The following is a 23,660-nucleotide window of genomic DNA, read 5'->3' on the forward strand; positions in this document are numbered from 1 at the left end:
AAGGCTGAACACCGTTACTGACAATCATCATTTTGGCTGTGTGAGATTCTCCAGCTTTGTTGTTGTTGAGCAACCAAAGTGCGAGCTGTTAAAGCTTCGCCCTCTTTTGGAAAGGGGGCCGGGAGCAGCAGCTCATTTGCATTTAAAAGAGACACACACAAAAATGGCATGTTTTTGCTCACACGCAAATAGGGGCAAATTTGACAAGCTTTAATAAATGATCTGTGGAGTATTTTTAGCTGAAAACTCAGACACATTCTGGGGACACCAGAGACTTAAAACCGGTCGACCGGCCACAAATCGGAACTGGCCGGTTTTTATTTTTAATTTTGGTTTTAATTGGTTTTAATTTAATTAGTTTTAATCTCTATTTCAGACTTGCACACAAACCGCATTGCAATCATTTCCCAAAATGTCATTTGTGTGGAAATATTACGAAGTCTACACAGGCTAGAAATGGGACACACTGAAGACAGACGCAAAGAAAAGAACACAGACGCAGCAGAAGAGCAAATACCATACCAGGCACAGCAAGCTCACTGTTTGTGATGCTCGAAATACAGGAAGAAAAATATAAATATTGGATTGGGGGTGGAGGGGGTTATATGAATGTATTTCTGAAGGGAACTGACTGTTAAAAGCTCTAGTAAGTAAGTAAGTGTATTATTATTATTATTATTATTATTATGATCATTAGTGACTCAGTTGTATGACAGAACTGGTCATGTGATCTCAACATGCTTGTGCCCATGAGGCGGCAACCCGCTCAATGTAGCCTACTGTAGAATAAAAGAGCTTTTTGTAAAAGACTGATTTTTCTGGAGGCTTCATCTCATGTGTATGTCCATAACTTTAGTTTAACTTCTCACAAATGGTGTTCATTTCATTTGTGTGTAAAACTTTTTAATTAGCACAAAATACTGAGTGCAACTTTAAAGTCGAATGGCATATACCAAACTCCTTTGTGGATAATGCATCAGTGCGCAAAGCAAAGTCAGCAAGCAAAGCAAAGAGTATAGTTTAGAAGAACTTGACTGGCCTGCACAAACCCCAATCCTGAATGCTTTTCGAACACCTTTGGGATGACTTGGAAAAATGTCTGCAAGTCAGAGCATTTTCACAGAAGTGTGAAGCCTGTTATAACAGCAAAAAGACAACCAGCTCTCTACTACAGGGATTGTCTGCATAATTCTTTCATAATTTACTCACACAAAAAACATTGGAACTCACTGACTTTCATTGTATGAAATTATTAAAAATAAGAGCCATACAGGTTGAGGGTGAGAAAAATAATGACAGAACGTGAACTATCCTTTTAATGCCCTTGGTTGTTTGCCATATAGTGCCATATATCTTGCATGAAAGATATTGTGATGCTCAATAAATGCGAGCAAGATGGCAATATTACTACATGATACTTAACAACTGCTCTAATTGGTCTGTAATGAATGAGATAATGAGTTTCCCGCACTAATAAGGCTGCTATTAATTAGTCTGTTCCATGTTCACAATGTCTTACTGTCATAATCCATTATCTCTTACCATACCATATCTAACCATTTCAACAAAAGTTTTTTTTCCCTCTAATTCGTACTCTTCAGGGGAATGACAAAGGGAAAATAAAGTATGAGAAAAAGGATTCCAAACTCGATTCCAAAAAAGTTGGGACACTGTATAAATTGTGAATAAAAAAGGAATGCAATAATTTACAAATCTCATAAACTTATATTTTATTCACAATAGTATATAGATAACATATCAAATGTTGAAAGTGAGACATTTTGAAATGTCATGCCAAATATTGGCTCATTTTGGATTTCATGAAAGCTACACTTTCCAAAAAAGTTGGGACAGGTAGCAATAAGAGGCCGGAAAAGTTAAATGTACATATAAGGAACTGCTGGAGGACCAATTTGCAACTTATTAGGTCAATTGGCAACATGATTGGGTATAAAAAGTGCCTCTCAGAGTGGCAGTGTCTCTCAGAAGTCAAGATGGGCAGAGGATCACCAATTCCCCCAATGCTGCGGCAAAAAATAGTGGAGCATTATCAGAAAGGAGTTTCTCAGAGAAAAATTGCAAAGAGTTTGAAGTTATCATCATCTACAGTGCATAATATCATCCAAAGATTAAGAGAATCTGGAACAATCTCTGTGCGAAAGGGTCAAGGCCGGAAAACCATACTGGATACCCGTGATCTTCGGGCCCTTAGACGGCACTGCATCACATACAGGAATGCTACTGTAATGGAAATCACAACATGGGCTCAGGAATACTTCCAGAAAACATTGTCGGTGAACACAATCCACCGTGCCATTCGCCGTTGCCGGCTAAAACTCTATAGGTCTAAAAAGAAGCCATATCTAAACATGATCCAGAAGCGCAGGCGTTTTCTCTGGGCCAAGGCTCATTTAAAATGGACTGTGGCAAAGTGGAAAACTGTTCTGTGGTCAGACGAATCAAAATTTGAAGTTCTTTTTGGAAAACTGGGACGCCATGTCATCTGGACTAAAGAGGACAAGGTCAACCCAAGTTGTTATCAGCGCTCAGTTCAGAAGCCTGCATCTCTGATGGTATGGGGTTACATGAGTGCGTGTGGCATGGGCAGCTTACACATCTGGAAAGGCACCATCAATGCTGAAAGGTATATCCAATTTCTAGAACAACATATGCTCCCATCCAGATGTTGTCTCTTTCAGGGAAGACCTTGCATTTTCCAACATGACAATGCCAGACCACATACTGCATCAATTACAACATCATGGCTGCGTAGAAGAAGGATCCAGGTACTGAAATGGCCAGCCTGCAGTCCAGATCTTTCACCCATAGAAAACATTTGGCGCATCATAAAGAAGAAGATGCGACAAAGAAGACCTAAGACAGTTGAGCAACTAGAAGCCTGTATTAGACAAGAATGGGACAACATTCCTATTCCTAAACTTGAGCAACTTGTCTCCTCAGTCCCCAGACGTTTGCAGACTGTTATATAAAGAAGAGGGGATGCCACACAGTGGTAAACATGGCCTTGTCCCAACTTTTTTGAGATGTGTTGATGCCATGAAATTTAAAATCAACTTATTTTTCCCTTAAAACGATAAATTTTCTCAGTTTAAACATCTGATATGTCATCTATGTTGTATTCTGAATAAAATATTGAAATTTGAAACTTCCACATCATTGCATTCCTTTTTTATTCACAATTTGTACAGTGTCCCAACTTTTTTGGAATCGGGTTTGTATATATATATTGTGGTTGTTTTACAGTAAATAACCTGTTTTTACGGTTTTTAAATAAAAACATCTTAAACACGTTGTGTCCAACTAAATGTTTTAGTTTGAGTTGGACAAGCATAAAAAAATCTTTTTATAAATGTATCAATTTCATTTCAACTGTATTTGATAAAATTAAGTTGGACCAACTACATTTCATTGCATGAATTTGTCTTTTATGAGTTGGGGCTACACATATGTATTGGATGGAAATCCTGCCCTCAATTAAATTGAGTTCATCCAATGAGTTATTTTTTTGAGTGTACTTAAAACACAATATGTACATTTTGTACCTGTAAATGTTATTAATACCTGCTTATTAACAATGAGACTGGGCTAGAACATTTTGTTTCTTCTGTGTTCAGTGGAAGAATTAAAGTCATACAGGTTCAGAACAACATGAGGGTCAATAATTGGTGACAGAATATTTCTTACCAGTATGATTTACTTAAAAAGATAAGCTAGATCAGTACCAAAACCACTACCCACCAGAAAGATTTTAGATTCCTATTTCACTTTTTTCCTACTCTTCAAAGAGACAGTGATAGAAGAGACAGAGACGGATAGGTGTGTGCCACACAAGTTAAGTGTAGCAATAGACTGTGTTTGTTTTGGAGCATCTCAGTATTCTTTCACTTGTCAGTTATAAGCTGCTTCAGACTCCAGAGTGTTTCCTACTGAAACTCCAGATGAACTGCACAGAGTGTGTCTGAGCTCCAGGCATCAACATTTTAAAAATAGGCCTGGCAGGCCTTGACGGGAAGAGCGGTGTCAGTCGCTCCACTCGTTTTTCTGTCTTGCAGCCTCACTGCTTCACTTTACTCTCACTGCATCTTCCTCACAGTCTCCCTTAGGGAGCACTGCGTGTGTGTGCATGTGTTTTTGTGTGTGGACAGTGGATAGGATAAGTGCCACACCACTATATTGCTGTTTGTGGAGGTGTAACTTTCATTTAATGTCACAATAAACCAACATGTAAGTGTACATGCTGAGCTGGAGCAAATAGCAGTGCTGCTCATACAGGGATCTTGCTTGTGACATTTCCTGGTCCAGGCTTTCTTCTCCTCATGTTTCCTTCTCTATTGTATCAGTAAGAGTGGCAGAAAAGTGTTTTGTCACATATATTTAATTCGATAGGTCTTACATTATTCATCTTTTATTTGTTACAAAATTTATCTTTCCAAAAACATTTCAGCACACAGAAAACTTTGGGGGAAAATGGATTATTAGATGTGATTTAGAACTATAAACCATGTACAAGCCACAGAGAAGACTTTTCCTATCTGAATCCATCCATTTGTCATATAATGTAAACTATCCTTGTTTTTACTATCTTTAAAGATTACATTAAAGAGTTAGTTCACCCAAAAATGAAAATTCTGTCATTTACTCACCTTCATGTCGTTCCACACCCGTAAGACCTTCGTTCATCTTCAGAACGCAAATTAAGATATTTTTGATAAAATCTGATGCTCAGTGAGGCCTGCATTGACAGCAAGATAATTAACACTTTCAGTGCCCAGAAAGCTACTGAAGACGTATTTAAAACAGTCCATGTGACTACAGTGGTTCAACCTTAATGTTATGAAGCGACGAGAATACTTTTTGTGCACCAAAAAAACAAGGACTTTATTCAATATTTCAATATTTATTCAATATCTAGTGATGGGCGATTTCAAAACACTGCTTCATGAAGCTTCGAAGCTTTAGAATCTTTTGTTTCGAATCAGTGGTTCGGAGCATGAATCAAACTGCCAAAGTCACGCCCCCCAGTGGTGAACCATTGAAATTTCAAAACACTTATGGTGTAACGAAGCCTCTTTACTGAAATCATGTGACTTTGGCAGTTTGATACCTGTTTGATACTTGCTTTTAGTCCATGTCTGTTTGCTTTAAGTTTTGCTCTCAAATATGATGATGCCATTATGAGCAAAAATTTAAAAATTTAATGACAGCTATTGTGTTTTATGTATAAAGAAACATTTATACTATGTGATAAAAATAATAATGTGATATTATTAAGACAACATGTTGTTTTAATAATTAGGTAATTGCCGTTTATGCTGTTATTGCACTGAAGCAAATTATTATAATATTATTTTAATTGCATTAAGTTAACAAAATAGCTTGTTTTTTCACTGTAATGTTAGATGTGTAAATAAAGGAAATGTTTTCAAATAAAATTCAAATGTGCTTTTTTCAGTATAAGTACAGTATGTGTAAATGTAGATTAATTTCTGTCAACTGTCAAGAATCAAATAAATACAACTAATCTGATGATTTTAGAAAGTAGAATTAAACAGTAATATTATACAATTGTGTTAAACATATTATTATCATATGTACATGTTAATTTTGACATAATTAAAACAAAATTCACATTTAGCAGATATATGACGTATCCAAATAAAACGGATATGTAAAAAGGATTTGATTTTGTCCATCAGAAATTGATTGGATGGTTGTGGTTTGCTATTGCTGTGATGTCATGTGAGTGACAGGTTGATCCCGCCCAGGGTGCGAATTACACAATGGCCTTCAGGGGTGTCAGTAATTTGGGGGTACACGGTGCACACACACACACGTACACACTCACACACACACACACAGGTTTGTTTTTGTGAATTGTGGGGACATTCCATAGGCGTAATGGTTTTTATACTGTACAAACCGTATTTTCTATCGCCCTACACTACCCCTACCCCTAAACCTACCCATCACAGGAAACTGTGCACATTCTTACTTTCTCAAAAAAACTCACTCTGTATGATTTATAAGCCTTTTGAAAAATGGGGACATGGGGAAATGTCCTCATAAGTCACCCTCTCCTTGTAATACTTATGTCATACCCATGTCATTATACAAATTTGTGTCCTGATATGTCACAAAAATACACACACACACACACACACACACATATATATATATATATATATATATATATATATATATATATATATATATATATATATATATATATATACTTGAATCTGCATATCTGTGTTGATCAATTATTATTATTTTTTTAATTTAACCAGTTACTTTAATGAATCACAATTCTACAGACTGTTACCGATGATGTTTTTTTTCAACCATCAACTAAAGCCATTTTCACACAGCAAAGGAACAGGAGCTGCATCTGACATGGCATTTTTGTTTATTTACACATAGATCTACTGTTTAATGCTGCTGTATTTACATTGCATAAGGTAAATAGGCTATAAACATGAAGTCATTATAGGGGTGAAGCTGCAATGTTATGACAAAATCATTATGGTTGATTATTGCTCTTGCAATTGTAATGATGATTATTAAGTCAACAAAGTTTTTTGGTGGGGAAAAAGCACGTCAAAACAAGCTAAGAACCGTAAAGTTTTTTTCATTTTTTCAGATTTGTAAAAGAAGACTTAACATTGGTTATTTCAGTAGCACGAAAAACAAAAAGTTTATTCAAACTGGGAATATAGCTATTACATTAAGAAAGCGATCAAAGAACACCGAAGAGGTCCATGACTTCTTATCTGATGATAAGAGAGAATTCGTGTGAGTTCAAATTCATGGTGATGAATCACAACGCCTCTGATTGGACATTGCATTCCTAAACTCAACAGAAACATGTGCGATTGGTTATGATGCTCAACACTGCAAACTACGCACAAAAGAAAATGGCTATAAAAATGATTTAACATGAACAAATATACTGTAAATGTAATGCCACAATCTTTATATTTATAGGTAACGCTTCATATTACGGGTAGACTACTTTCTTTGTCCCCAACATCTTATTTTGATGTCCTTCAAGGGGGATCAAGCCTTCATTAGGGGGGTCGTCTAACTGGGTCGTCCCCCCAACACGACATGTCATCGGAGAAGAGAAAAGATGTCGCTGCAAGAGGGATGGGAATTTAAAGATTATAGATTACGAGGGCGCATGAATTTAAAAACAAAATATGATGTGCACAGATAAATCATCTATATTAAACGCTGCAATATTCCATAAAAAATAGGAATTGTCATTTTGATTTCATGTTGACTTTAATAAAATGCAGGAGCCATTCCATATTCCCTGGCCACACTTCCCATTTCAATAGGAAGTATGTGGACACAAGACAGAAAACTACACTTGTCAAGTGATTTCACTGGGCCTTTCACTCTTGTCTCCTCACTAATAAAACTCCAAACATGTCAGAGGTTTTTTCTTTCATCTCTCTCCTTCTTACAATATTCCCCCTCTCTCACATAACTCTTCCTCTCTATCTCTTAATCCCTCAGCCTTGCCTGTTTCTACTGTATTTCTCCCTCTTTTTCTTTGAACATCAGACAGGCTTAGAGTGTCACTCCAGCTGGCAGCTAGTAGAGGATCTTTTAATTAGTGAGTGAGGAAGGTCTGTCAGAAGCATCATAGTTTGCTCTGTAAACATTACCTCATACTTCCTTCTCACCATGGTGCAGGGGTAGGGTGGATGGGTTGCCGTGGGAACTCAGGAGCGCAGCGCCCCTGCTTTAAGAGGGGCTCGCTATAACAAGCAGACAAAGAGGAGAATGCCCTAGCTCAGCTACTGGGTCAAAGGCACAGCCCCCAAACAATAGGTCACTCTGTCTGAAGTCTTCACGAATTGTGAAAACCCGTTGAGAGAGGTGGGAATGGTTGGGAAGAGAGGGGTGAAATGGGACGAACAGAAAACGTAGCAGAAGTTTATGCTAGTTTCAGTGTATCCACGTACATCGATGACCAAATGCGGAATATCCTCTGCACCTGCAGACGCCGCCGCTAAACAAATGACCGAGCTGGAGGTTTTGAGAGTGTGGGACGGAGAGGTGGCGCAGAGCTCAGGAGAAATATTATTGTTTAGAGGAAGGGGGTGTGAGAAGGGGCACAGGGTCACACACGCATGAAAAGAAGGGGACACTTGTTCGGAGTAGAAAGCTCCACAAGTTAAAAGATCAGGGAGCGCAGGCACGAAAACAATGCTAAGCCATTAGAAAGAGCCCTGGAAAGCACAATGCAATTACTTCCATTGCTCCTAGTAACCGTGTCTGGGTGGGAAGACACTATTTCACACTTGTAATGCGTTCTGTCGAGATTCACTGCGCCCGCACATTACACTTAGCATGCTCATTTGAAGCAGAAATTTACAATAAACAAATGCGAGGACACACGCGCCTTTGCTCAAAGAGAAATTCGCCGAAAGTGTCTTGAAGTCTCTGTGGAGTTGAAATGGAGTAGAAATAATCTAAAAGCACTTGATTTGAACTGAGAGAGTGCTCTCATGCGCTCTGTGTCATGCTGAGTTGTTAAGCTGTACTTTAAAAAGCTCTCTCTCTCTTTTTCCCTTCTTAGGATTGGGCAAACAGTTTCTTGATTTTCATACTGAGGAGTTTTGATGGAAAATAGAGAGGAAATGACAGTCTCTGTGTGTGTGTGTGTGTGTGTGTGTGTGTGTGTGTGAGTTGGGGGGATGGGGTAGGCAATCTCTTCAATGCCATGATGAAAGCCCAAAAGAGGTGGCAAAGAAAAACCTCGGGAATGTTCTGGGGTTGCCACGGTGATAGAGAAGGCCCACTCACAGCGTGGCTTTCAGAAGTTTGGAGGCTTTATCAGTGAGACACAGCATTTGGCCTCAGGCCAGCACTCCAGGAGTACACAGGCAAACACACACAAACACACAGTCTCTTGCATACTCAAACTCAAATGCTATGAACGCTGAAATTCGCATACTTCGTTTTCCATCGAGACGATTCCCAATAACCCCACCAAGAATATGCACTCATGCACCCTGAGTTACTTAACGGTTACCTGAATCAGAATCAGCTTCTTTAGTGCCAAGAGGGGCTTAAGGTCAGCTACCATTAACGAAAATTATGGTATTAAAAAACCATGGTATTTATGGGGTACTCCAAAGTAATACAAAGACTACCATGGTGTTACAACGGTCCAAGTAAACAAGTAGTGTTATGGTGCTTTTTGTACATTTTTCCTCTGGTACTTGCACTCTGTCGCAACACCTAGTGAGCAGCATTTTTATGCATAATAATCACACTTGTAAGGCTTAAAGTTGGATCCCCTTACAAAAGTCAAGGTGATATCATAGGATATTTGGTACTCCAAGGTAAAAAGATGTCCAAAAACATTGTAATATGGTGCTCTTTGGTGCATTTTTGTTGTAGCTCTTTCATTATATTTATCCTCTAATGAAATCCTCTCATACGCTGTTTCAATGTGATTTGAAATCTATCTGTTTAAGGCATCATAGGCATGACAGCAACAGGAAAACATTTTGGTCAAATTCTAATTAGGGCTGTCACAAAATCAGATTTTCACTAAACAATTATCATTGCCAAAAGAATTCAGGATAACAGTATTTCTGTTCAACTCTCTGAGAGTTTGGCATGGAAATGGATATAAAAATGTTTTTGATGTTTGGTCTTGGCAGGATAGATCTGCTATGCTGCTGCTGCAGAGCAAGTACAGGACTTGCTACTGCCAATACATGCACAACACACTGCTGTGAGCAAATAAGACATGCTGCTGCTGTACAATATGTACTGGTGGTGGTTGAGGAAAGACCCCCGATATGATTGCAAAGTGCTTTGGGTGTACAGTAGTACATATGAAAGCACTATATAAATGCTTCATTCATTCATTCAAAATACCTACATGAATTACCTATAGGTGGAGCTGGGGAGGTGGAGGCTTTCTGAAAGTGTGCTGCAGCTGCTACAGCAAATGCTGACCAAGTATTTGAAGGTTGAGCAGCGAGCTCATTGACTACCGAGAGAGCAGGAACCAATCAGATGTGCCCTATAGAGAATGATATGATTGTAAGCAGATTGAGTTAACCTTTTAAAACCGGACGTGTCGTCAGCGACACATCCAACCAAGCTGTATTCATGTTAATGTAACTCTTGAACCGTTTGCGCTATCGTAATAATTGCTACAGACAGTGGGCTTTTCGGTATTACAGTAATTGTGCCTTCCGTCAGCCACTTTTGGGGAGAGAGTGTGGAAGGAGGATTTGAATGGAGAGATATGGAGCGCGGCAGTTTAGGGAGTTTTGGATCGCATAAATAATAGAAGAAACAAGCAAAAACATGGTCGAAGGAGTACACAGTCGATTAGGATGATTTTTGATAAGACTTGGGAGGAGGCTAAGCGAGACTCTTTCGTATTTGGTGTGTGTATCTGTATAATGTGCCCGTGCGGTAAATGTATGCATGCATATGTATGCGTGCAAACGTAGTATATGTATGCGTAAATTTAAAAAAATTCTCCTGAATGAAAACTGTGCAACCCAGTGTCACAAAAAAAAACTTGTATATATGTAATATAGTTGAATTTTCAAGTTTAAAGTGTTTACATTTTTTCGATCATCATTTTTCTCTTTTTTTCTAAATAAAAATCAGAAAATGTATTCTTGTTTTTTTTTTTTTTTTTTTTTGTCTATTTAAATTCTATTTACAAACTCACCATACATATTAACGATCAATAACTGTAATTTATTGAAAGCCAGTTGTTTTCTGAAAAAAATGACACCTTGCACTTGAAGATAGCACATTGTTTGAGAATTTTATAATAATAAAAAAAAAAAAAACATAAAATGTGAAAACGGGCTATTTTAGCTTTAGGTTCTAAAGGGTTAAGGACCTATCAGCATGTGCCATCTAGAGTTTCATGAGAGAACTTTGTATTATTGCAATATCTATAGAAAAAGAAAAAAAACCCGCCAAATTCATCTTTAACTTTGTTTATTTTGTGTTTTCTCTATTGAATCAAACTGAAATTGTGTAGAGAGGTAGAGAGAGAGAGTTTGTAACAATAACTGTAGAAAAGCCTACAAGAAGATCCGTCTGTGGATCGACACTCTGCAGACTGGGGTGTCTAACGCCCCATATATTTTATGCAATCCAAAAAACTCCCACACTGGCAGACTAACTTTTCAGTGGGCATAATTTTGTGTGGCAGTAGCTACACACTGCGTCATCTTCTTTTTTTCCTTTCGTTTTATGATGAGTGAAAACCAGCGTTAAGGTGCAATACCACCACCTACTATGTTGGATTATTAACCAGATAGCTGCTGGAGCTGGATTGTTTATGATATTTTCATATCAACAGTACTAATACTATATCATTATTTTATTTTGTAAGTATCATGGTTATCGTCAGTACCAACAATATATTACAACACCTTAATTCTAATATTGCACCTCATATATTCTTTGCGATGAAAGCCATACCAAAATGCATTACACTCTGCTCAGTGAAATAAATCAGAGAGAATGTGAGAAACATGGATTATTAAAATATTGTTGAGACTATAGAAAAGTGTCAATGAAATCTAATTGTCACCAGCGGTTGAAAACTCAAAACACTCTCAACTAGAAAACATGAACAGAACAACCGTATAAAAATGGATGAGAACAGACAATGAACTGAAAGAAACACAGAACTTAAATACACAAACAAACAACAATCAACAAAATGAATGACAGGTGCGCATGATAATCAAATCAACGAGAAACCATAGAAACGAACTTAAAACAAGAAAACAGAACTAAAACACGTGACAAACCCAACCAAAACCAATCACAGATTACCTGTAACACATGTTGAAAACATTGATTTATATGTTTTTCTGGTATCATGTCATTAGCTTAGCAACATGCTAATGTCAAACTTACATTAAAGTCATCTTGAAATAAAAATTTACAACTCATATTTTATGGAAAATTGCAGTATTTATTATGAATCATTTATCCGTGCACATCATTATTATTTTTTAATTCATGTGCCCTCATAATCTTTAATCAAACTTCCTCTTGCATCTCTTCTCTTCTCTGAAGACGTTTTTCGGCTCGAGGGCGGGACAACCTGTCACTCACATGACATCACAGCAATAGAAATGCACAATCATCCAATCAATTCCTGATGGACAAAATCAAGTTGTTCTAGCTCAAGAAGCCATTTCACTCGGGTATACCTCACAAAAGGGAAGAAAAGACTATCGCAACTTTTGATCAAACATTATGCAGAGTTGCTACCTAGAGTCACTTATGAGATTCATCTTGTTTAGAAGGCACCTGCTTATGCCCTGGGTATGCTTCGTTTTTTACACGTACGCTAGCGTTCGCGCACAGTCAAGTGACAGCCTTGCAAAGTATACTCCACTTGACTTGTATGCATACACAGGCATTCAACGCATGCATTTTGAGCGATCTCTCGCCACGAGTTACAACCCATGTAAATATATTTGTATTCTTTCATGCTAGAGTTGTACAAGTGAGGGTACTTTCTAACCTCTTCGCACAACCTCTCATCTATGTAGGCCTCCATTGTCGCTGTAGCTTGCATGCGTTCCGGTCTGTTCTGTTTATGCAGTTTTTCTTTGACTACCTTGTGAGTTGACACCCCCAGGGCCCGGTTGCCACCTTGTGGATAAACTAATTACTGCAAAAAAATTAAATGCTTCGCAAAAATCCGGCAGTGCGCGTACAGTACGCGCATAATACTCTGATGACGAAATTCGCGTCACGCGCACTGTACGCTGACCCTCACGTACGCGTAAAAAGTGAAGTATACTTTAGGCTTTATGTAGGCAGTACACAGCAAGCAAGCTCACTAGGTTTTGGTGTTTAATCTTGCCGTTTTTGTTCATGTGATGTCTCTCACCACAGACAATCAATCATTATTAGGGGTGAAATAACACAGGCGATCTGCTGAGTTTCTCAGTGCCTGTCCCTGAATATCATGGAAGATGGAGATGAGAAGCATGGTGTTGGTTTGAGACATATGAAGACATACACCTTTCTCAGGTGGAGAGACAGTTCTGATCATTCATCTTCATGGACAAGGATGCTGCTTGAATCTCAAATTATTTGAGGGTGTGATGGTATGAGTACTTGTTCAGACCTTCTCACCCATGAACCCCTAAAACTGCTGAACATAGTGATATGCACTGACATTCATAAAGATACACACATTTGGTTTCAATGGATTACAGGAATGAGACTCAAACAGCTTAAAAATACACACACACACACACACGCACACACGCATAGCTGATTTATATTCATTGCCAGTCACAAACTCACAGCAGGACATTGGCAGAGTGCCTTTGTGCAGTCTGCCATTACGGCTTGGCAATGTGCCAGTATCTATGGGGAGTCAGTGGGTCAAGACGACAGCGATGGGGCAAGAGCAGCAAAGTCCCCGTAGAGCCAGGCTGCCCGGCCGAGTCCTCCTCCTCCTCCAGCGCAGGGTGACTGCTCTCTGGACTCTGAGCATCTCTGTACCCCCTGGAGGCCTGGATCTGCCAGTCCTCTCTACCCTAGAGCTGCCCTCCCTCTGCCAGCCCGGCTTTCCACAGTCCCTGGGCAACACAGGCTACTAGGGCCAGCTGGCTGCTGAGTGCCATGGCAAGGGGTTTTTACTGGTAATTTCTGCGAAACACACACACAGAGTGAGCTGTGCCCTCTAAATGCATGCTGTAAATATGCAATGAAAACACTGACGCACAAAGACGCGCTTTGTGTACTTAAGCTCGCTTGGACATCTTCTGTTGCTCTTACTTATTTTCAGTTACTTTAGATAATTTTGCTTGTGCAAATATTTTAATGTTTGCTTGCGAAGATGTTCGTGTTGTGCATCTACTAGAAAAGATTAACATTCCTACGTAGGATTTCTCGCAGGCGTCGTGATGCCAGATATTCGGTGAGGTTGGCACTTCCTTTTTCTGCAGCATCCAGTGGAACACAGCAGGGATTACTGGAAAACACTTGGCAAGCCATAAATCTGTTTCAGCAGAGATGCTGTGCCATTGCAGCGTGTGAAGACGAGGCAGTGGTGATGTTTAGCACACCAGATGTCCTGCTTTCGAGAACTTTTAAAAACCCTACATCATTTCTGACCAAATGGCAAGCGGTGGGTGCCAAATATCAGCGAACCGGCAGATTCATTCAGTGAAAACTGGTGTACTGAAAAGTCCCAGTGTCTTAAACTGTGTTGATTGTGTTTGCTGGTGCCTACTGGGTAGTTTTCATGGGTTGAAAATGAAATGCTTCTTAAGGATAAGCATTTTAATGCAGTGACTGCAGGTAAGTTTGCTAGTCAGACAGTCTGCACTACAGGAAGAGAGGGAGGGAGATGAAAGAAGATCCTGTGTCCACAGGTTATCAAACTTTAATACACACTGGGAGCAAAGAAGAGAGAGCAGCAGGAGTGTGAGCACAAATGCACACACACACACTAATGAGCATCTATCTATCTATCTATCTGTCTGTCTGTCTGTCTGTCTTTCTGTCTGTCTGTCTATCTATCATGACCATAAATTACAGATTAGAAGACAATTTCTTAAGTACATTAATGTGAAGTACTGATATTGAGACATAATCTGAGTTAAATATTGCCACATAAAACACTCTCTCTTGTGTTGTCTCTTACATTTTAAAAAGGAAAAGAAAACATGTTTATTGTAAGGGACTTATTTGACCTGCAAAAGATGTTTAAAGTGTCACTTTGAACAATCCACTTCCTAATAAGTACACTTCTTAGGGAGTCCCAATGTCAGAATTGTTGGTAACACTTTATAATAACTGCATGCTATGAAGCATTAGTTAAGCATTAGTATACAAAATAAATTTTTTATAAAAGAATAATAATAATAATATAATAAAATATTTCACAGTGTCAAAACTACCTCAGTACTAACTTTAAAACAGAGAACAGCAGTGCAGAAGATAACTGAGCCCTTAAATCTCCTTTGTAAAAGCTTTACGAGGCATAAATAGTCCTCACTTTAGATACGTGGTAATAAAGAATGTGTGGTAATAAAGCATTTATTAACAAACTGAGATACGTCCAAATAATAAGATGTATAAATGTACATTTAAATAGTTTATTAATCATTTACTTACACTTTCTAAATGATCTTATAAACCACTGTCAACTCCTAATGAACTGGTTTGTAAATAATGTAATACTTATTTTAGAAATGATAAATTGATCATTAATAAAGTATGAAATACAATTATTAAACACATTGAAGATATGCTTATTTATAAACTGCTTATTAATGTCTATTAATGCTTTATAAATGATGAATTAACTATTTACCAATGCTTAACAGTTATTATAAAGCGTTACCTAATTGTTCCGATGCACTGAACCGTTCTCTCCATAGAAATTCCCAGAATGTACTGTAAACAACCAGTGAACATCAGCTGCGCACTATTTTCTCACTTCCCTGAAATTTACAAAAAATCTTCCATGCCCCTTCGTGGTATCTTCAACAGAGCTTGTTATTTTTTCATTCAATCAAAAATTTGTTGATCCTTTCTCAGGTAGGTTCATTTTCTTGTTATTGTTGTTGATAGTCTGATTGTCTGTGATTACAATCATTAAATTTACAGCTATTCCAAAACTGCAGTTGATAATAGTCATATTAATAAAGTCTGTCTCTCTCATCTTTTTTTTCCTGTTATCTTTCATCTAATCCTCTTTTTTTCCAGGTTGTCTCCCTGTACATATAAATTTGAGTTTTGTTGTTGTTTTTGTCCAGAGTGACCTGTATTCAGTAAGATACTCCACTAAACTCCATCAGTTGGGAAACTGCGTTACTCTAGCGAAATTAATCATCTGGAACCTTTAGCATTAGGATGTCAGGAACATTCAGTTTGAGGACAATCAGTGTTAGAACAACAAGAATCAGCAGCCACTACAAGGACCATCTGTTGACACTCCAAGAACTGCAATCACATTGTCAGGAAACCTTTATCATCTTACTAACTTTTAGTTTTAACTAACTTTTAAATCTGGTACATTGACAACTCCTAAGGTGTTATATATAGGAAACACTAATATTTAGAGCAAAACACTTTTTTTTTTTTAATGAACGAACAAACAAATGCAACTTGTAATGTTGTTAATGAATACATAACATTTGTCTTACATCTGTAAGTTGAAAACAATAAAGTGATATTGATTTTATTATTATTATTATTATTATTATTTGTTATCTATTTCTATACAGTAAATTGAAATCATGATACAGACTTGTGAACTTCTGTGTAAAATATAACATGTATTAATCAAATGTGAATAGGGTGACATATTCAATTAACAAATCCACATAACTTACGATATTTGTCAATTGTATATACAGTGTATATATACATTTCACATTAATTTAGTAGACGTACTAGACATAAAGGAAACATAACACTCATATGTGTGGTAACTATATGTGTGACTGACAATATAAACAGAGATATTTTTGTTAGTTTGCATGACTTTAGTGTCTATGGATGTTCCCCTGCCAAGGTGTACTCTGTTTGTGTGTGTGTGTGTGTGTGTGTGTGTGTGTGTGTGTGTGTGTGTGTGTGTGTATGTGTGTGTGATGTTGGTGCTTTTATGAAGCCGTGTTTGAGCAGTGACAGCCTGTTGAGCACCACAAACTGTGGAAGCTCTTGTGAGAAAGAGATAAGGGATGTGAAGAAAGACCAGAAAAGTGAAGGGAGGGGAATAAACCACAGAACAGAAGGAGTTTGCAAGAGAAAGAGAAGGAAAGCTTTATTTCAACAACTTTTAGTTCAGCTTTACAACTGCAGTTGATCTTCAGAGAAGTTTTGTGGTTCTGAGATGGGTTGATTGGGAATCTGCCTCAACATATTCGCAGAATTGACAGAGGAATTATGGGTGAACGGAGGTAAAAGAGATGCTTCATTGTCCTAAAAAGGATTTTTTTTTTTTTTTTTTTTTTTTTTTTTTTAAAGTGCTGCTATAGTTTTAAGCATTTTTACAGAGAAATGCTTTGGTTTGTGGTAAAACATTGTCACTGCAAACAAATTCTACATTCATGCATTTGGCAGATTCTTTCATCCAAAGCAACTTACTCAAGGTATATATTTTTTTTTACTTCATTCATTCCCTGAGAATCGAGCCCATGACCTTAACACTATTAGCACCATGTTCTGTTTGAACTACAGGTTTATCCTGTGTTATAGATCTTTTTCCTTGCGCTTTTGTAGATTTCAAGGAAATACCTGACAATAACATAAAAAAAAAAATTAAACTTAGTGAAATATAGTAGTTTCACACTCTCGCTGAACCAGCGTTTTGCATGATGTTAACTCTCTTATGCTTGTGTCAACAGTGGAGAGATCTTCTAAAAACATTTTGAAACTTTATACGTCATTGTGCTTATTTATTTATGACAACATAAATTCGACATAGCTGACAAAAGTGGTAAGGAGCTCTGGAATATTTCACTTCTATTGCAGTGGACAAATGTGTTACTCTGTTAAATCACATCATTTTTTGGAAGAGAAAAATACTCAATATGATTATATTCTTGTCTTGATTTTTTGTTCTTTAAAAACTTGCTATCATTAAAGGAGAACTTATGAAGTGTCATTTAAATTCATTTATGGTTTTTCAGCGTACAAAGGTAAAATACCAGTCAAATGTTTTTTTCTTTTCATCAAAAATATGAAATAACACAAATACAAACTGAAGTATGTTGTGACCCAATAAATAAATAAACATGATCGATCGTACATTTTTGTTTCTTCAAAGTGCACACTCTTAGTATTCTCTCAACCATCTTCTTGAGATGCTTCATACTTAACACTTTTGCCATGCTTTTGCCAGCTTTTTTCTTTATTTTAGTCTCCAACTATTACGAATATATATATATATATATATATATATATAGGCACAATTTCTATTTGTCTAGAAAAATAATTTCAAGCATTTACAGTCAAACATACAAGTGTTTAAACTTTTAACTCAAACTTTGCATGGCTGCCAACTTGATTAAAGAGTTAGTAGGTTTTTTATAATAGTTTTAAGTCAAGCTTTTTGCACAACATTTTTCAGGTAACATAAAAAGACATGCTTCTTGTGGTAACATCTAAATTATCTTTTCATTCTGACTAAATCAACATATTATGTTACACCAACAAAAGTAATTTCTTCCATTCTTAGAAGAAAAGGTTCTATATAGAACCCAAAAGTTCTTGACCCTATATGCCAAAAAGGTTCTATATAAGGAGAAATGTCTTAAATTATTGCATACTTTCATGTTAAATGTGTTTTCTTTTCTTTTTCTAGTGATAGAGTATGTTTATGAGCTGTTTAATTCATGAAATTGAATCAAAGTAAAAAATGAATTAATTAAAACTAAATCCATAAAACGATCCCAAGACATATGAGGCACCTGACAGAACCCTTTAAGATTCCATATAGATCCTTTTCTTCTAAGACTGTAGGTTAGATCAAGTAGACAGAGATCGTCGAGGTAACAACTGCAACATTTTTCAATGTTAATGTGCTTTTATTATCTGTGTTAAGCTTACATACATTTCTGATTTTGTCTCTTGTGCTCCCCCGCCATCCTTTTCCCCTCAAGTCTGCTGAGGTTAACCGATTTACAGATCTTGATACAGGATACATTCCTCTCTCTTATCAATGAATGAAGAACAAACTTCTGTCCTCTTCTTTAATCTCTCAGGCGTTTGTTCCAAGTGTCCTAATGTTGTGATCACAAAGCATCTTATCCTTTCCAAAGCTGTAAAAGGTCACAGTTAAGGCACATGAACTCACATACACGACATCCAGCAGTAACAGTGGGAGATCAGGAGTGTATCAGGAGTTAATGGACTGTGTGTTAGTCAAACAGCACCTTACTATTCTAAGAATGCTACATTGTCAAAACAGTCAATGTGTTTGAAGGGATAAACTCCTTTATGCACATTAATCATGCAGGCACAGCAAAGCTCAGATTTGGCACAAATTACCCTCAGGATATAGTCACTTGAATTAAGTTAAATCTTACTGCATTGTTGAAGGTTTTACAGGTTCTGCTTTTATCCCACACAAATAAACATCTGATAGGGTTTGAGTCATCCACCCTACATGAAATAAATAAATAAAATAACGACGTTGAGTTTGAAAGTATTGCTTTATTCTTAAACAATAAGTATTCTTGATTGTTATGGATATGAATTTATATCATACTGCCTCTGGCTATTTATATTAGACAGATGTAGAGGCTCATTATGAAGTCAGACAATTCTGTAAGAGTGAAATCTTGGTGTCTCTCAATACTGTGAAGACACACAAAGGTGTGTCAGGCGATATGTGTGCGTAATATCTATATTTTAGAACAATAGGAGACGTATTCCTCTCGTCTTTTTCGTTTGTGTGCGAGAGTGTGTGTGTGTGTGTGTGTTAGAGAGAGTGAAGATGAGAATCATCATCTGGCTTTGACTGGCATAATTGGCTCTTTTCTTCCCCGCCGCTACTTAGCGCTGATAGCCCAATTTAGCCGCCACATGCTAAAGACACTTTCAGAGTGTAATCAGAATTAAAGAGAATGGGTTTTACTCACTTTAAAGGCCCTCTGTGGGCTGAAACATTGATGGGTCCCTTTAGTTGTCAGAAGAGATGGGGACACATACGGTTGGCAGGGTCTGAGGATGATAACACGCCTGTGGTGTCCTCAGGTAACATGTGAAGATACTTCCCTGAGAATGACCCCGTTCCAAAAGACAGGCCTACATAATGCGTCTGCTCTACTGTAATAATGCCGAAGATCTGTAAATTGGTCTCGAGATACCATCAAAAGACTATTTAAGACTATTTTAGAGCGAAGATATCCATGGTTAGGTGACAAAAGAACACGTGGATTGCACTTCGTCTGGCGGCGCATGCTGATGCATTTTTCCCATTACGGATGATGGCTTGTGACTATATTGGAAATGGACAGTAGCTTTGAGATTATCTCTCATTTCCTTTCAGTCAGCCTGTCTGTGTTCTTTTTCACGTCTTTTATTCTCTCGTTCTCCCTCTCCTTCTTTCTTATATGCATAGTGGATAGAGTTTTCTCGCTGCAGGCTATTTCTTTTGCTAAGCTGAGTAAAATGCAAATGCCGCTCACAAGAAATAAAGGAGGAGAGGACAATTCTGTGATTTTTGCTCCAGCTGGTTTGAGCTTTACCAAGAGAAAACCTTGAACATAGCTGAATAGCACCTTTGCTAGAGCCCTTCAGAGGTGTTGTAGTGTTCTTTAGATGGAAATTATTAAAATCTCTCAATGAGCAAACCAAAGGCTTTTGTCGAATAATATGTGGTCATATCCTGAATATAATGTAAGCATCTGTCCAAAACTACAGTGTGACTGTTTTCTATACATTGCTAGGATACCTAGCCAGCTGAGATGCCGAGCTCGCAAGAGAGAAGAGGACAGAAGGAAAGATAATCCTAGCCATCCCGCCCCTATAAAGGAGCTTTCACTGAAAGAAGGCCTTGTGTGTCTTGTGTTTATCAGAGGGACTTGCTTTTACCTGCAGGGGGAAAAGAGATTTGAATTGCAGTCACTTGCAGAAGAAAGCATAGCACATTTGAAACTTTCCTCACACTGAACAGTTTCAGCTCTGTAGAGCTGGAAATGTTCGTGACATTGCTGTGATGTCATTTAAATAAGGCAGTGAGGCATCTGAAATGATTTAGCATTCCTAATCACGCAACTCAACAAAATCTAAGAGCCACATTCACTAGTATAGAGCACAACATAAGGGAGAAATTTAGTTGCTGCATTTTGTTGCTGTTTTTAAGGGAGACATGAGGCTTATAGCGCTGCCTTGTCTAGCTAGGAAGCCCATTTATAGCAGCTTATTCAGTAGTGAATGTCAATAGGTGTAAATATTTCCCATGTTTTCTTTTACAAGAAATCACTCAAAAATATGTATGGAAAATAACGGCCGGGCTGCTGAGTTAGGACTCTGTGTGATTCAATTTCACTAGGATTTACTGTGATCCATGTGTGGATTCCCTTGGGAAATATGTACTTTGATTAATGTAATACAGGGACTGGGGGGAATAGGTGTGTGTGTGTGTGTGTGTGTGTGTGTGTGTGTGTGTGTGTTGTGTGGTTCAGGTATACCCTATGTTATTGGGACAAAATGTCCTGCTTATAAACAGCTTATAAATCATATAAGTGATGTTTTTTTTCAGAAAATATATATATTATATATTATATATATATATATATATATATATAAAAAGTTTTCTGTGATTGGTAGGTTTAGGTGTAGGCAGGGCCGGATTTATGCATAGGCATTCTAGGCACAGGCCTATATGCTTGCACGTCCAGGGGGGCCCAATTACAATGGGGAGACACACACACACATATATATTTATTATTATTATTATTATTATTATTATTATTATTAGGCTATTATTATTACTTCACTTTAACGGTAAAACAATGTTAGACAATTACTAAATGAACAATATTTTAAATAGCCTATGGGCAGAAACGTCCTATCTCCATCTTTCCCCCCATAAATCATTACTATTGGTCACCCTTTATGTCTGTTTGTGGGTTTGGAAAATATTTAACCAATAACATGTATTAAAAAGAGCTTGTGACTAAACCTCATATCTCCATTGGATCCACAAACTGTCCGTAAAACTTCCTAACTCCGCCCCGCTTCTATTCGTGAATGAAGTGTCGCACGCAGTTTGGACCGTCTCTGCTTGTTTGCAATTCAAGGGTAAATAAAGAACTGGTTGTTTGAATAAGTACAGCGTTTTCTTTACTCAAGACTCTCTCTATATACAAATGTTTTATGTATTTGAGGAGCGGAGAAGAGAGATGTAGTCTAGCATTTGTCGAGTAGGCTATAAAAAACATTATGAAAACCCAACGTGTGTGTGTGTGTGTGTGTGTGTGTGTGTGTGTCAGAATATGGTTGATGTGGTTATTAATAAAATAGGTATATTATTTCGTTGTTCATATATTTCTTTAAACAAGCATAACACTGCATCAACTTTCTGAAACTACAGGAATGTAGTCTACAAAGTTACCATATCATTTTAGATATCCCGTCACTTAGATTTTGCTTCTTCATTTCTTAAGAGAATTTCCATTAGGTCCCTTACACTTGTCTAACTTGGTGATGGCAGTTACTATATTACATTAACAATTTATTATGATTTTTAATGTCTTTGTATGCTAAAAGAGCATATTACAGCAGGCATAGTGTACTATAATCCTGCTTATCATCATACCAAATTACTTTTATTTATTTATTTATTTGTGGGAGAAAATATGTTTGTATGTGTGTCAGTGACAATTAAAGTTCTTTAACTTCTTTGAAATGTACAACTTCTGTTATTTTCTACAAAAATTGGGCTTAATGTCTCTAAAAATGTCAAATGGTATAACCATTAAGTAAAAGTATTAAATAAATAATTTTAAAAGTTACTTGAGGCGATATTTTTTTAGAACTATCATGAGGTTGTTCTTGTTACTCCATCTGACCTAAACAAAAATTGAATTTTTATAAAAACATAAAAATATACGATATTTTTTTTAACATGGTTAAATAGCCTGCCTTAAAACACAGTCATGTCGGTGTAAAGGCGTCCACTATTTCATGGCTACTTTCATGCAAAACACGACTTTAACCCCAAGTAAAACAACCTTTCTATAACAGGCGTCAATTAGTGCGCAAAATGAATGCGTAACAAGAAATAAAGTAATCTAAATTTACAAATGACACACTGAGCCATTGTTGAACATGACTTTGTAGGACAGTGATTGATGGATCATCTATATACCCATGCCAGCTGATAGACTACATTTCCCGTTATAAACTTATTGCATGACCTGCTACAAGGAGGGTCATGTTAGTCTTTGCAAATTAATTCAAAATGCTGTTACGGCAAATATGCACTGACACTTCACATGGCTTTTTGATTGATCAGCCTTGTTTTACATTTTAGGAAACTGATTTCAGACAAGCAATAGAAACAAACAAGCAATAGAAATTACACTCAGCAAGTGAGTAAATAATCTTTTAACACGCAGTGTTATTGTTTAAAGACTTTTAATACATTTGACAGGGCTGCTCGTGAGAAACTAACATGTCCAGCTGGTCTTAAAACACGAACTTAGTTTTTTTTTTTTTTTTTTTTTCAAACTGCAGATTTGCCAAAAAAAAAAAAAAAAAAAAAAAAACTCGATAAACTACATTTTAATAAGTAATTCGTCATATCTTTGGAACCTAAAAAAATAATAAATAGCCTACCTTATAAGTCCATGATATAAAGTCTTAGAAGTCTTTGCTTAAGAAGCTAAGAAGCTTAATGAAATTGTCAAGGAGTTGATGTCATTAAACTCCCTGCATCCTTGTGCTATGATGCATTTGGCGCCTTTATTGGCCCTCGCAAGTCCGCATTTATTTTTAGATGAACAATGTGATTTTTTTTAGATTCTTTAGGCTATCAAAGTCAGCGCAAGGCCCTCACTGAAGAACAAGATCTACATAGATATGCATTTTACTGCAGATTTTACAAACGTGCAAAACAACACGGCTCTTCAATTCAA

The sequence above is a fragment of the Ctenopharyngodon idella genome, chromosome 9 (genome assembly GCF_019924925.1).
Source record: "Ctenopharyngodon idella isolate HZGC_01 chromosome 9, HZGC01, whole genome shotgun sequence".
Lineage (NCBI taxonomy): Eukaryota > Metazoa > Chordata > Actinopteri > Cypriniformes > Xenocyprididae > Ctenopharyngodon > Ctenopharyngodon idella.